Source organism: Dermacentor albipictus, chromosome 1 (genome assembly GCF_038994185.2).
Source record: "Dermacentor albipictus isolate Rhodes 1998 colony chromosome 1, USDA_Dalb.pri_finalv2, whole genome shotgun sequence".
NCBI lineage: Eukaryota > Metazoa > Arthropoda > Arachnida > Ixodida > Ixodidae > Dermacentor > Dermacentor albipictus.
Genome location: NC_091821.1, coordinates 71,368,887 through 71,380,662, shown reverse-complemented (window position 1 = coordinate 71,380,662; position 11,776 = coordinate 71,368,887). Strand labels below are relative to the sequence as shown.

The 11,776-nt window shown below is 45.4% G+C and overlaps 1 pseudogene; it reads right to left on the bottom strand.

Moving 5' to 3' along the window:
• Positions 1-7,201: 7,201 nt before the first annotated feature.
• Positions 7,202-7,381, bottom strand: LOC135903987 (U2 spliceosomal RNA; annotated as a pseudogene).
• Between the last annotated feature and the right edge of the window lie 4,395 nt (positions 7,382-11,776).

Below are 11,776 nucleotides of genomic sequence, written 5' to 3'. Positions count from 1 at the left end.
TCGAGCCTTATAGTTATGGAGCTTCTGGACAGACCGCAGGAGAGCGGAGCATATGTTCTTAAGGAAAGTGGACACTCTGTCACTGAGAATTACATATGACCAAATAAATGCAGTGAATAATATGCATACTAAATGAAGAGGGGAGATAACGGTGGGTGGCATTTCGCGCGACCTTGTCGGAGTTTACCCTCATGCCAACAGTGTAAGGAATTATCGGCACACTCATTGGGAGGCCTCGCAAACAAAGACATTTTGAAGCCGTCACCTTGAAGCTGTACATGTTTTTCGATGCCTTAGCTGAAGATTTCGCAGATGCCTACTCATTTTGTCAATCATGTGACGCCATGGGCTCTTTACCACCTCTTTCTTCATCTTCATCTTTCACACTTCGGCCTCGAGAATCACCACTAAGCAGCTTACGACGGCCTTGTATTCTGGGCCATGACATGATTAGCAAATAAATGTTCACAAATATGCATAAGCCGCGAAGTCAATAGCTACTTCAACGATATGGAGAACGAGGACAGAAAGCTAGAAGACAGGGATGTTAATCAGAAATACGTCTAGTTGGCTACCCTACTCTCGGGGACGGTATACATTACAGGTGACATACCAGGGCTTTAAAAAGTAGCATGGGGGGGGGGGGAGAGAATGCCAGTTCTTAAGCCTACAGTTAAGCTGCCGTTGGTTTAGCGAAGTATCCTCGGGTTACTTCCCAGAGAGAGGGAGAGGGGGAAGGAAATGCAAGGTATTTCAAAGGACATGCTTAAAGTATTTTAGCAAAACGAGTTACAAAGCAGACGCCTCGGCATTTGCTCTCGATGGCTAAAGGCCGTCATGTGGCAGGTTCACTTCTTTCATTATTTTCATAATGTTTTATATCAGGCATACATTTCAACTGTCTGAATAGGCGCGTTCCAAGTATTCTAGACATGAAATAATGGGAAGTTCTCATATATGACATTCCTGTAGAGTCCTCGCATGAAATCGACATTCTGTGAATTGGACAAGACTAATTGAAGACTTGAACTTCCTGTATGTGTTCTTGACCTCTACGTTTCTCACATTCTGAAGAGGCAAAAAATTTGATTAAACTAAATTTTCATTTAGCAGGATTCATCGGCGCCTGAAGGGATTAATTAGAGTTCGTGCTTTTTGAGCCGGAGGACGGGCAAGTAAACGAGAGTAGGAGAGAGAAAACATCAGCTCAACTAACATACTGTATGGCGAAGGTCAAGAACAAAACTTGTGTACACTAGCTCAATTTAGTTCGCAGAGCAGCAAGGGAAACGTCTAGTATGTATGTCTCGTTTTTGACAGCATCTATGCGCTCATTTCAGAGTATTAGTTGCCATAAGTCCCATTGAACACCTCAAAGAAGGTGGCCTCTCAATCCTTCCCGTCAGAGCATCGTAACGCTCTCTCATTGGAAGCCGACAATTCAGCAATTATCTCGTGACATTCCTCCAAAGAAACTCTGTTGTCAGCCTCCTTATTCATTTAAACAATTTGCCAAAGAATGAATTAAGATCCCATTTCAGCGCATACATTGACATGTTGATGTCACTGATAACGAAATAGCAGATGCTCTTGCAAATAAAGTGCTTTCAAAGTAGAAAACAGTGAGAGTTCCTGTAAATCACCAACATCCTAAAGAGACAATTCGTCCCCACTTTGGTTCACTTTAGAGTCCACCGTATCAGCACCCCCATTACAGAATAATAACAGTGCCGACCTACAATCCAGCATGAACGTTTAAGGGCGACCGTGCTGCTTCTCCAAGCTGCGCTGAATGCAATGAAGTGGGCCGTATAGCGTACTTCAACTAGCCCTGCAAGCGATTCTGCTCTGAAAGGAAGAGCCTTTTCGACAACATGACAAGAAGAAGGTTTCCTCATAGGTGTGCAGAACAGTCAATTTTCCCAGAAGAACCATGGATGATGACACACATACTACTCACATTTCTGCGCGGAACCGAATTATTGGAGCTATGGTTACACATATTCATGACATGGTAAGAGATGCTCAGGAGGAACAACCGCTGACCAAGCCTCCTGGCTAACCACTCGTGTAGCAACACCTTCACTACCTCCACCACCACGTTTTTGTGCCACTGTTACCAAGTCGCTCTATAGCCACATTCATCATCATCATCACCATCATCATCATCACGATCATCATCATCATCATCATCAGCCTGGCTACGCCCACTGCAGGGCAAAGGCCTCTCCCATACTTCTCTAACTACCCCGATCATGTGCTAATTGTGGCCATGCTGTCCCTGCAAACTTGTTCATCTCATCCGCCACCTAATTTTCTGCCGTCCCCTGCTTCGCTTCCCTTCTCTTGGAATCCAGTCCGTAACCCTTAATGACCATCGGTTATCTTCCCTCCTCATTACATGCCCTGCCCATGCTCATTTCTTTTTCTTGATTTCAACTAAGATGTCATTAATTCGCGTTTGTTCCCTCACCCAATCTGCTCTTTTCTTATCCCTTAACGTTACACCTATCATTCTTCTTTCCATAGCTCTTTGCGTCATCCCCTCAATTTCAGCAGAACCCTTTTCGTAAGCCTCCAGGTTTCTGCCCTGTACGTGAGTACTGGTAGGACACAGGTGTTATACACTTTTCTCTTGAGGGATAATGGCAACCTTCTGTTCATGATCAGAGAATGCCTGCCAAAGGCACCCCAGCCCATTTTTATTCTTCTTATTATGTCAGTCTCATGATCCGGATCCGCGGTCACTACCTGCCCTAAGTAGATGTATTCTCTTACCACTTCCAGTGCCTCGCTACCTATCGTAAACTGCTGTTCTCTTCGAGACTGTTAAACATTACTTTAGTTGTCTGCAGATTAATATTTAGACCCACTCTTCTGCTTTGCCTCTCCAGGTCAGTGAGCATGCATTGCAATTGGTGCCCTGAGTTACTAAGCAAGGCAATATCATCAGCGAATCACAAGTTACTAAGGTATTCTCCATTAACTCTTATCCCCAATTCTTCCCAATCCAGCTCTCTGAATACCTCCTGTAAACACGCTGTGAATTGCATTGGTGAGATCGTTTCTCCCTGCCTGACGCCTTTCTTTATTGGGATTTTGTTGCTTCCTTTATGGAGGGCTACGGTGGCTGTGGAGCCGCTATAGATATCTTTCAGTATTTTTGCATACGGCTCGTCTACACCCTGATTTTGTAATCCTGCATGACTGCTGAGGTTTCGACTGAATCAAATGCTTTCTCGTAATAAATGGAAGCTATATTTAAGGGTTGGTTATATTCCGCGCATTTCTCTATCACCTGATTGATAGTGTGAATATGATCTATTGTTGAGTAGCCTTTACGAAATCCTGCCTGGTCTTTTGGTTGACAGAAGTCTAAGGTGTTCCTGATTCTATTTACGTTTGCCTTAGTAAATACTTTGTAGGCAACGGACAGTAAGCTGATCGGTCTATAATATTTCAAGTCTTTGGCATGTCCTTTTTTTATGGATTAAGATTATGTGGGCGTTCTTCCAAGATTCCGGTACTCGAGGTCATGAGGCATTGCGTATACAGGGTGACCAGTTTTCCTAGAACACTCTGCCCAACATCCTTCAACAAATCTGCTGTTACCTGATCCTCTACAGTTGCCTTCCCCCTTTGCATAGCTCCCAAAGCTTTATTTACTTCTTGCGGCGTTACTTGTGGCATGTCAAATTCCTCTAGGCTATTCCCTCTTCTATTATTGTCACATTATAGTATATATGTTGCTCCTATAGTCGTTCTATAATCTATATGTAAATAGTTGTCTTCACTCTCTCTGCTATTCTCTCTCGAGTCTTTTATTCTCCTACCGCCAGTATCCTATTGATGGTCGCCGTTCAGCTGTCAACAAAGTGCGCTGGACAGTTACACTGTCGTCAGCCTAATTTTTACATCTTCCTTTTCTTGTATTTATTTATTTTTATAACAAACTACCGATCATCACTGTCATTGAACGAAATTGAAAGCGCTCTGAATGGGCTACGATCTACTACAAAGAATAGCAGCTTGTGTTGGCCATCAATTCTTTTACGCTTTAGTACTGCTCGAGAAAACGTTCACGCAGCGGCGTAGTGTTGTCAGATCAAACACTACATCTAGCTTAATCTAACCTGCCCGGTTTGGGTCAGGTCAGATCCGTAGCGCACGCCGTGCGGTACCACAGACACGCGTGAGGTTGCCTTTGATAACGCGTGTGACCTCCCGAGTCACACGCGAAATGGGTATCAGCTTTTGTTGTTAAATAACTGCACAGTGATGAGAAGATAGGCTACGTTTTAGCCGGCTATTCCAATACACGGTTGAGAAATACGCACACATGTTACAAACACACAAGTTTACTAGGTCTACAAAAATAATTGTAAACTAAAGAAAAAGAAACTAAAGGAGAGAAAGCGACTCGTTCACCCACGTTAAATAAGATTTATTGTACACCGTACAATAAAAACACCGCTTACACATATCATAGGATGTCCCATAAGTTAATAAAAACGTATAATTCAAATCATATTTAGGAGACTGCTGTGTACAAGAAATCCCCGTAAGGCTGTCAAGGCAGCGTGGGACCATGGACCAAGTACTTTCGAAGTGGAAAACTCATTTCTGTCCAAGTGGTTCAATTTATCTCGAAAGTGGACTTGCTGTGGGTATATTGTTGACAGTCTATGAGCAATTGTTCCAAAGCATCTCAGAACAGGCTTTTGGGCTGCTTCGTAAGGCAGGTCCGGATAAAATCAAGCATCACTTGCTTACTTGGTTCCCAGCCCACGTTGGGCACATGGCGGGTGTCCCAACGAACCTCAATGAGACGGCCCACGCTACCGCGCGCGCACTGACTGACCGCGCTGGCGCTGTAACGGCCGAAGAGAGGGTTACGCATGGTAGGGACGCGCCTGCCACTTATAATGAACTTCTTAAACACTTCTATCTCTCGCGGCGAGAATACCGTCCTCCTCACCCCAAGCTCACTAGGCCTCAGGCACTGACATTCAGACTGCTGCAGACAGAAACTTATCCCAACCTGTCCACGTTACATGCGATATATCCGGAGATTTACACTGATGACGCGTGCCCTGCTTGCGGGGATAAATCAACACTTTCGCACATGCTCTGGGGATGTATCTCTATAGCAAGCCCTGCCCTCAACTCAGCTAGGTGGGAGGCGGCCCTCCGCAACCCACTCCTGGCTGAGCAACGTTGGGCTGTCCATCGGGCCCACGATGCGGCTGGCAGGCTAGGCCTGTCGGTCCCGACGTGGGAGCGGCCCGCGACGTGCTAATACGCGTTCTGCAGGACTGTAAAATAAAAGTTACTCAATCAATCAATCAATCTACTTTGAAAATGGATGGTGCTTGGTGTCACCAAGCTTGTCCTTTCTTTCCTTTTTTTTGTGCTGTTCATCCTGCGTCTCTTCTAAACCCTTAATATCGTTGGTTCGTGCCGACATACATGAAATACGAAAGTATCTTATTGCCGTTATACGTAATATTCGTTCTGCAGCTCCGGGCTCCTCGCAGCCGCAGCGCGCTGGCGGCGGAATGCGAGGTTACCTACGTAGAACGTCGCCTCGAGGGACGCGGCTTTGCGCTCACTGCAGCCTCCCAGTTTCGCTTTGGCGCGCTCTAATATAGCCGAAATTCGTCGGCGCACCATTCCGTGGGTAATCGCAGTTTTCCAGTTCAAAAACCACTGTATGACTGAAGCTAAATGTTGAAAAGTTAGTCAATGAATTTTTGTTAATGAGTTACTAATTACCCCGTATCACCCATCACACCGTGGTCTCTTGCACTGACGTCACGTCTCCGAAGGAACTGTGCTTTTATTTCAAAACGACTGTTGTTAAATATTACGGAAAATTCTTCGTATAAGCACCGTGTATACCTTAAGCCCCCTGAATAATACCAAAGCTAGCGACATACTTTTATCTTTCCGCCGCAGCTGCTGCGAGGAGCAGGAAATGAGGCAGGAGAGAAAGTCTGCGTCTCCCAATTGGTCGAGCGCCATCACGTGGTATTTTCCGCGCCCTTTTCTCTATTTTTTCTTCTTTTCCGCGTTTCGGCACACTCGTCACCATGGCAGTTGGCCGTCGAGATGCGGCGGCGAGGCATTCGCAAGAAATTTGGCATGTTTTGGTTAAGTTTCGTGGCTATCCGCGTTACTAAAGAACTGTCTTTGTTTCGTTTTATGCTAGGGATTGCTTTTGAGGGTACTGAAGGTGCAAAAGTGTACGTACAGAGCTGTTTCCTTAGTTTACGGGGTACGCAGCTCAGGCATGGGTAAGCTTATGCGCCGGTGCTATTCTCAGCGCTCGTTCAGATTGTTTTTCCCGATTCCGCTATCGTCAACAAGTGTATGAAGCTATGGAGTGCGTAGGCTGTATACTGTCGTATATGGTGCTAAAAACTTAACACGTGTTATTATTGTTCTACTGAGAGTGCGTAACTTTGTAGTCCATGCTTTCGTTAGGCGCTGCAAATGTATTTCGCACCAATTAACCAATTAACGCGTTTTACACTCGCATTGCAACACGACAGGTCAACACTTGTAAGGTGCTCATAGATGGAAACCATTTCTATGTGTACATTTCGTCCTTGCAGACCCTTTGTTTACCGATGAAGTGCAGGTAGGTTCCACTGTGATGTTTGCGTTTGATAGCCAGCGAGAAGCAGTTTGTCATAAAGGCGAAGGACCACTTTCACTGCATGCAGAGACGACAGCGTCATGATGAAACGACCAGAACAGGTGAGATGCCCCGCGTTGATCGCGCATATTTCTACATGACGCTCGCGTTATTCAGGCGAATATGTCACGCGCCTTATGTTCGGTCATCGCCGTGGTGCTGACATAATTCAATTATTAAGATTCACAAGCTCGACACACGGCAGCCGATCGGGTACACGCAGGTATACACGTACGCACTTTCTAGCAGCGCAAACACATCGAGTTGTTGAATCAGTAGGTGTCACATAGTGCTTCACACACGAAAACGCATCGCCTGTCGAAGCCTTGACTTCATCGCAGCCCTTTCACGGCCGGGCAAGTGCCTTTAGAAAGCCAAACAAAGAATCTTTTGCAATAGAAATAACTCGCGAAGCGGCTTGATGTGTGCAAGCCATGACAGTGTTTTACAGTCAAGCTGTGTATGGCTAGTTTCCAACGTATGGATGTCCGCCTATGGTACAAACCGTGGGCCGATCCCGAAGGTAGTTCAATACAGGGCCGACCCGCGGCGGAGGTGAAGCAGGCTTCGTGCGCTCAGGGAACTTGCAAAAATAAGTTTAACATCTTGGGCACAAAAACAACCCGTTTCAGATATTAATTTGATAAGAACAGATACTACACATTGACCCGCGTCGGCCATGTCTACGTTCGCACCGCCATCTCTTTGTATTCGTGGATGAAAGAAAATGCGCTTAGATTGGGCTTTAGTAAATGAATATTATAAAATACGTCATAATGACGTTTCAAGTAAAGATGTAGTTGAAATCAAGACATACTAAATGGTTGTTTCTGTGAAAAAAGTAAACAAATAGGTACTTGTGTTGTTTGTTTGATTGCGAATTAGTAGCGATAAACAAACGACGCACGTAGCTTTGAACACTTTTGAGGACGTTTGTTACAGCGATGCTATAGCTAACAGCGCTGCGAACAAGTTTATTTATTTATTTATTTATTTATTTATTTTATTTATTTATTTATTTATTTATTTATTTATTTATTTATTTATTTATTTATTTATTTATTTATTTATTTAGGAACCTATATCGCCCAATTGGGCACTATTGTAGAGAGGCATATAATGCATTCCAGTTTCGCTCGCCCGGAAGAATCATAAATAAGTACTGAAAATTGAGTTATGTAGGTTGTAGAGGAGAAGGCGAATTTCAACGCATGCAGTATAATCAACATATTCCAAGAAATTAGCTAAAGATATTACCAACAAGTCCGAATTCCTCCCACTCTGAAGCATAATCAAGATTGGAAGCAGCGTTATTAGACACAAAATAAACACAGATATTCTGAGAACGATCGTGTGTGCTTTGAATTAGAAGATATTTGTGAGAAATAACACACGTTAGAAGTTACTCTTTAAGAATGTGAATTGGCGAGTACTCTGGGCTAGGACCGGGTACGTTTATGTAATTTTGTTGCATTTCAACGTGTTCAGTTCATTGGCCTTTGACTTCAACAAAACACGATCCCATTAATGTGATACTTTCCTAACCAGACAGGATGTTAGTGCCTGCAGTGCCAGCCGCGAAATGTGGAGAGTTGTTTTAAGCCCGATACAACACGTGTACAATCGCGTGGAGAACACGAAATAGGAAAGCTAATTACTGCAAGTAAATCAGAAGGAATGAGTGAAATCCTAAGACGGAGCCGCGGCACAGGCATGAACTCGCTTCCTTTCTCAGAGAGTCAGAACTATTTCACTTTTATAATCCAGACTCCGATGCACTTTCACCTAAGCCCTTGCATTTGAAGTATAACAGTGTCTCGCCTACTTTTTTTTTGCTGAAGCTTATGCGAAAGGCATTTCGTTTGCTTTAGAGTTTCTGTGTAGCTCGATATCACGTGTTCATTTCCCACAGGTGGCAGCATGGTTGGCTTAAAATAATAAGAATGTTCCGGGGATAAATGTGGTAGCAAGTCAATTCTAAAAGCGCGCGAAAGGAGTAGGAGCCCCTCTTCCTTGGGCGGACGGATGTTTTAGCACAAAAAAGCTACTTTATTGGTATCCGCAACAATTGCAAAGCCTGCACAAGTGTCTACTTCACATATACTACAAGAAAAACGGTAAGCAGCCCTTTGGACAGCAAAACAGCACAGTGCGCGAAGGTTTGAAGTGCTCATCACGCCAAGCTTCAAAGAAAATGACAAATGAGCGTATACATTTAAGACTTGACGAGCGAGCGGTTAAATTTCATTGTCACTAAAATTGAAAACAAAGGAATTCGAAGGTTGTATATGTTAAATAAAGGAGGAGTTAGGATCTCATGGCACAGATGGTTTGATATGCTGACAAAGAAAGTTGCGCTTAGTAAAAATGAGAGGCTTAGTAAAACAGCTTCTTTTTTTTGACGACTTATATAACCGATCCGAATACAAAACCATTTTACTCACTCCACAATAAGCCAGGGAGGCCCCTTTCTGCAACTGTTAAGTAGAACACACCAGTTTACAAAAGAAGCGATTGCGACACATGTCTTTGGAACAAAGCTCGCGGCTTATTGTGATACAAACACGCACGGCCTAGCGTGACAAACTTTTCCAAGTAAAACGCAAGGCACACAAGCGTTCGTGTGACGTCGAAAACCACAAACACCGTGGATCGGCCGAATGCCCAGGGGACTCGAAAAAGCGGCGGCAAGGCCGCAATCGGCTGGTAAGGATTGCGCGACCGTGGTGAGCAAGGCAGCAAACTGTAATAAATGACCACGCTCCCTGAGCGCGAGCACGATCGAAGACCCCTGGATGGAAAGCGCGTCGTTGCGAATGAGTCCATCGCAAGGCTGCCAAGTCGGTGTACGCAAGCATTTCGTAGGCTAGAACGGTTCGCAAGCCCCAGCGGTGGCCAATCCTGAAAGCGAACATATTATCCCGCTCGGCCAATGACACACAGTTTTTGCGAACGGTCAGAGTTGTGAATTCGGCCCCTTTATTAAAGTCGAGCGAAACTCGCTACGCCTGTACTAGAGGACTAATAAGAAAGTCTTTGCTCCTATTTTTTTTTGCCAAATTATGGCTGTAAATGCGAAGTGAACATATCCATTGCTAGCGGTGGACCTTTCTCGGACCAGCCCCGCCTTATCTGCCGGTAGCCTCGCCGTATGGCGCTGCTGGTAGTTGTTGAAGATGGCGGTTGTACTTCACGCGTCCATGGCGTACGAGCAACGAAGTGTGATTCGTTTTCTATGGAGCGACGGACGAACGCTCTGCGAAATCCAGAGGGAAATGCAGCCCAAGTATGGGGAAAGGTGTCTCGCTTTGACAAGTGTGAGGTGGTGGTGTTGCGAGTTCGCAAAAGGCCGTGAAGAATTGCATCACAATGAGCGTTCGGGGAGGCCGCGTGCGTCGCTGACTAACGACATTTCTCAAATTTAGTGCTGCGATGGGACAAATGGTCTGAACCGATTGGGGGGACTATGTGGGGCAATAGTGTAAGGTACGTAGAATAGTACGTACATTTGTATTTGCCTGCATGTACCTTACTTTGGCTAATAAAAAACAGGTGCATAGACTTTCTGATTCGCCCTCTACATTCACGGAATGGGCGTGCGTCACATCGCGCCTACTTGCATCACGTTGATGCCGAAATAACCAGGAGCCACGGCGAAATAAAAGGAAGCTTTTCTATCCATTGAGCTATGGGGAACCAGCGCTGGATAGGCGGCGCGTCGAAAAGAGTGCGTTGCACGCCGCCCTGGCGACGAAACGCGGCATATTTCAGCCACACAACCAGACGACACACACACATACGCAGCGCCGTATTATAGTTCGTATGTTCCGTTTTCGCGCCGCTTCAAGTGGAGTTTTTGTAAAGAAGCTAGCGCCATCAAGTGAAAAAATGACGAAAGAAGCTTTTTAAGCTTTATATATTTTTCACAGTGTGTCGCGGCGAGCACGTGTGTTTCTTTAACGGTTGCGTCGTGTATCGATGCCATGCTTGCTTGGCTGCCTGCCTCGCAAATCTAGCAGTTATGGCTCCGGTCGAGCTGCGCTATGGTTTCGTAAGTATTAGTCGGCCTGAAGATATTCCATATTTCTCTGGCTAGACATAAATTCTGATGTTACTTCACCACAGCAGTAAATGGAGAAGAAAGCTTTATCGTATCAGCTGACTCGCGCAAGCAAAGGTTTGAGTGCTCCGCTGCTTGATCCGTAACAATCCTGGCTACATTTAGCACTAATTACATAAATTTGCCGGATGCATCTCAGCGCCGAGTCCTCATCCGCATGCGCATTTTTATAAACACATAGGTGGCTTAGTCGCGCGTGCGCCGGCACTGTGCGCATACAACTCGTATTACAAGGCAGCTTCCCATATAATTATTGGCAATGAATGGATAATTTTTACCTTTCGTATCGTTCACTTGGTGCGGTGGCGTTGGAAGGGGCTTGGCGGTGGCATTGCGAAGGAAAAATGGTACATATGCCGGATGGTGCATGCTATTGCTCATTTTGTTTCCGATGAAATACCGACTGCAGATTCTGCTGTTTGGTACTGTCTGCCATGGCTGACCGTCTTCACTATCGAATAAACCAAGGATACACGCGAAATTTGATTTAGAAACCAGCCCGACACCGCTTGACAAGGCGACAATACGGGAGCTTACTCCGCTCGCCTGACTGCTTGGATCCAACGCCGCCTCCGTTCTTGTTCGTAGGGTTTAGATGGAAAGACGCAGAAGGATACATCCTCCCTCATCCCGACTTAGTTGTGGCACTTGTATACGCAACAGTATCGTCGGCGCCCTTTTGTTTTCCTTCGACTTTAAGGGCACGCAACGCAATTTTCGTCCACGGGGGAGGCTGCATTGTGCACGTTCTGACCGCCAGGGCGGCGCTGCAGGCGCCGTGAAAACTCCAGCGCTGGTTCCCCATTGCTCAATGGCCGATGCTTTCGCTATCGTCTCGTATAAGCTCTCTCGTAACGGCGTCAAGCTACCATTGGCCATGAAGAAAGGGCAGAATGGTGTGCTCCAGAATGATTTTGTAACATCTGGCATTCTTCTACAGGCCAATGAAACCTCAG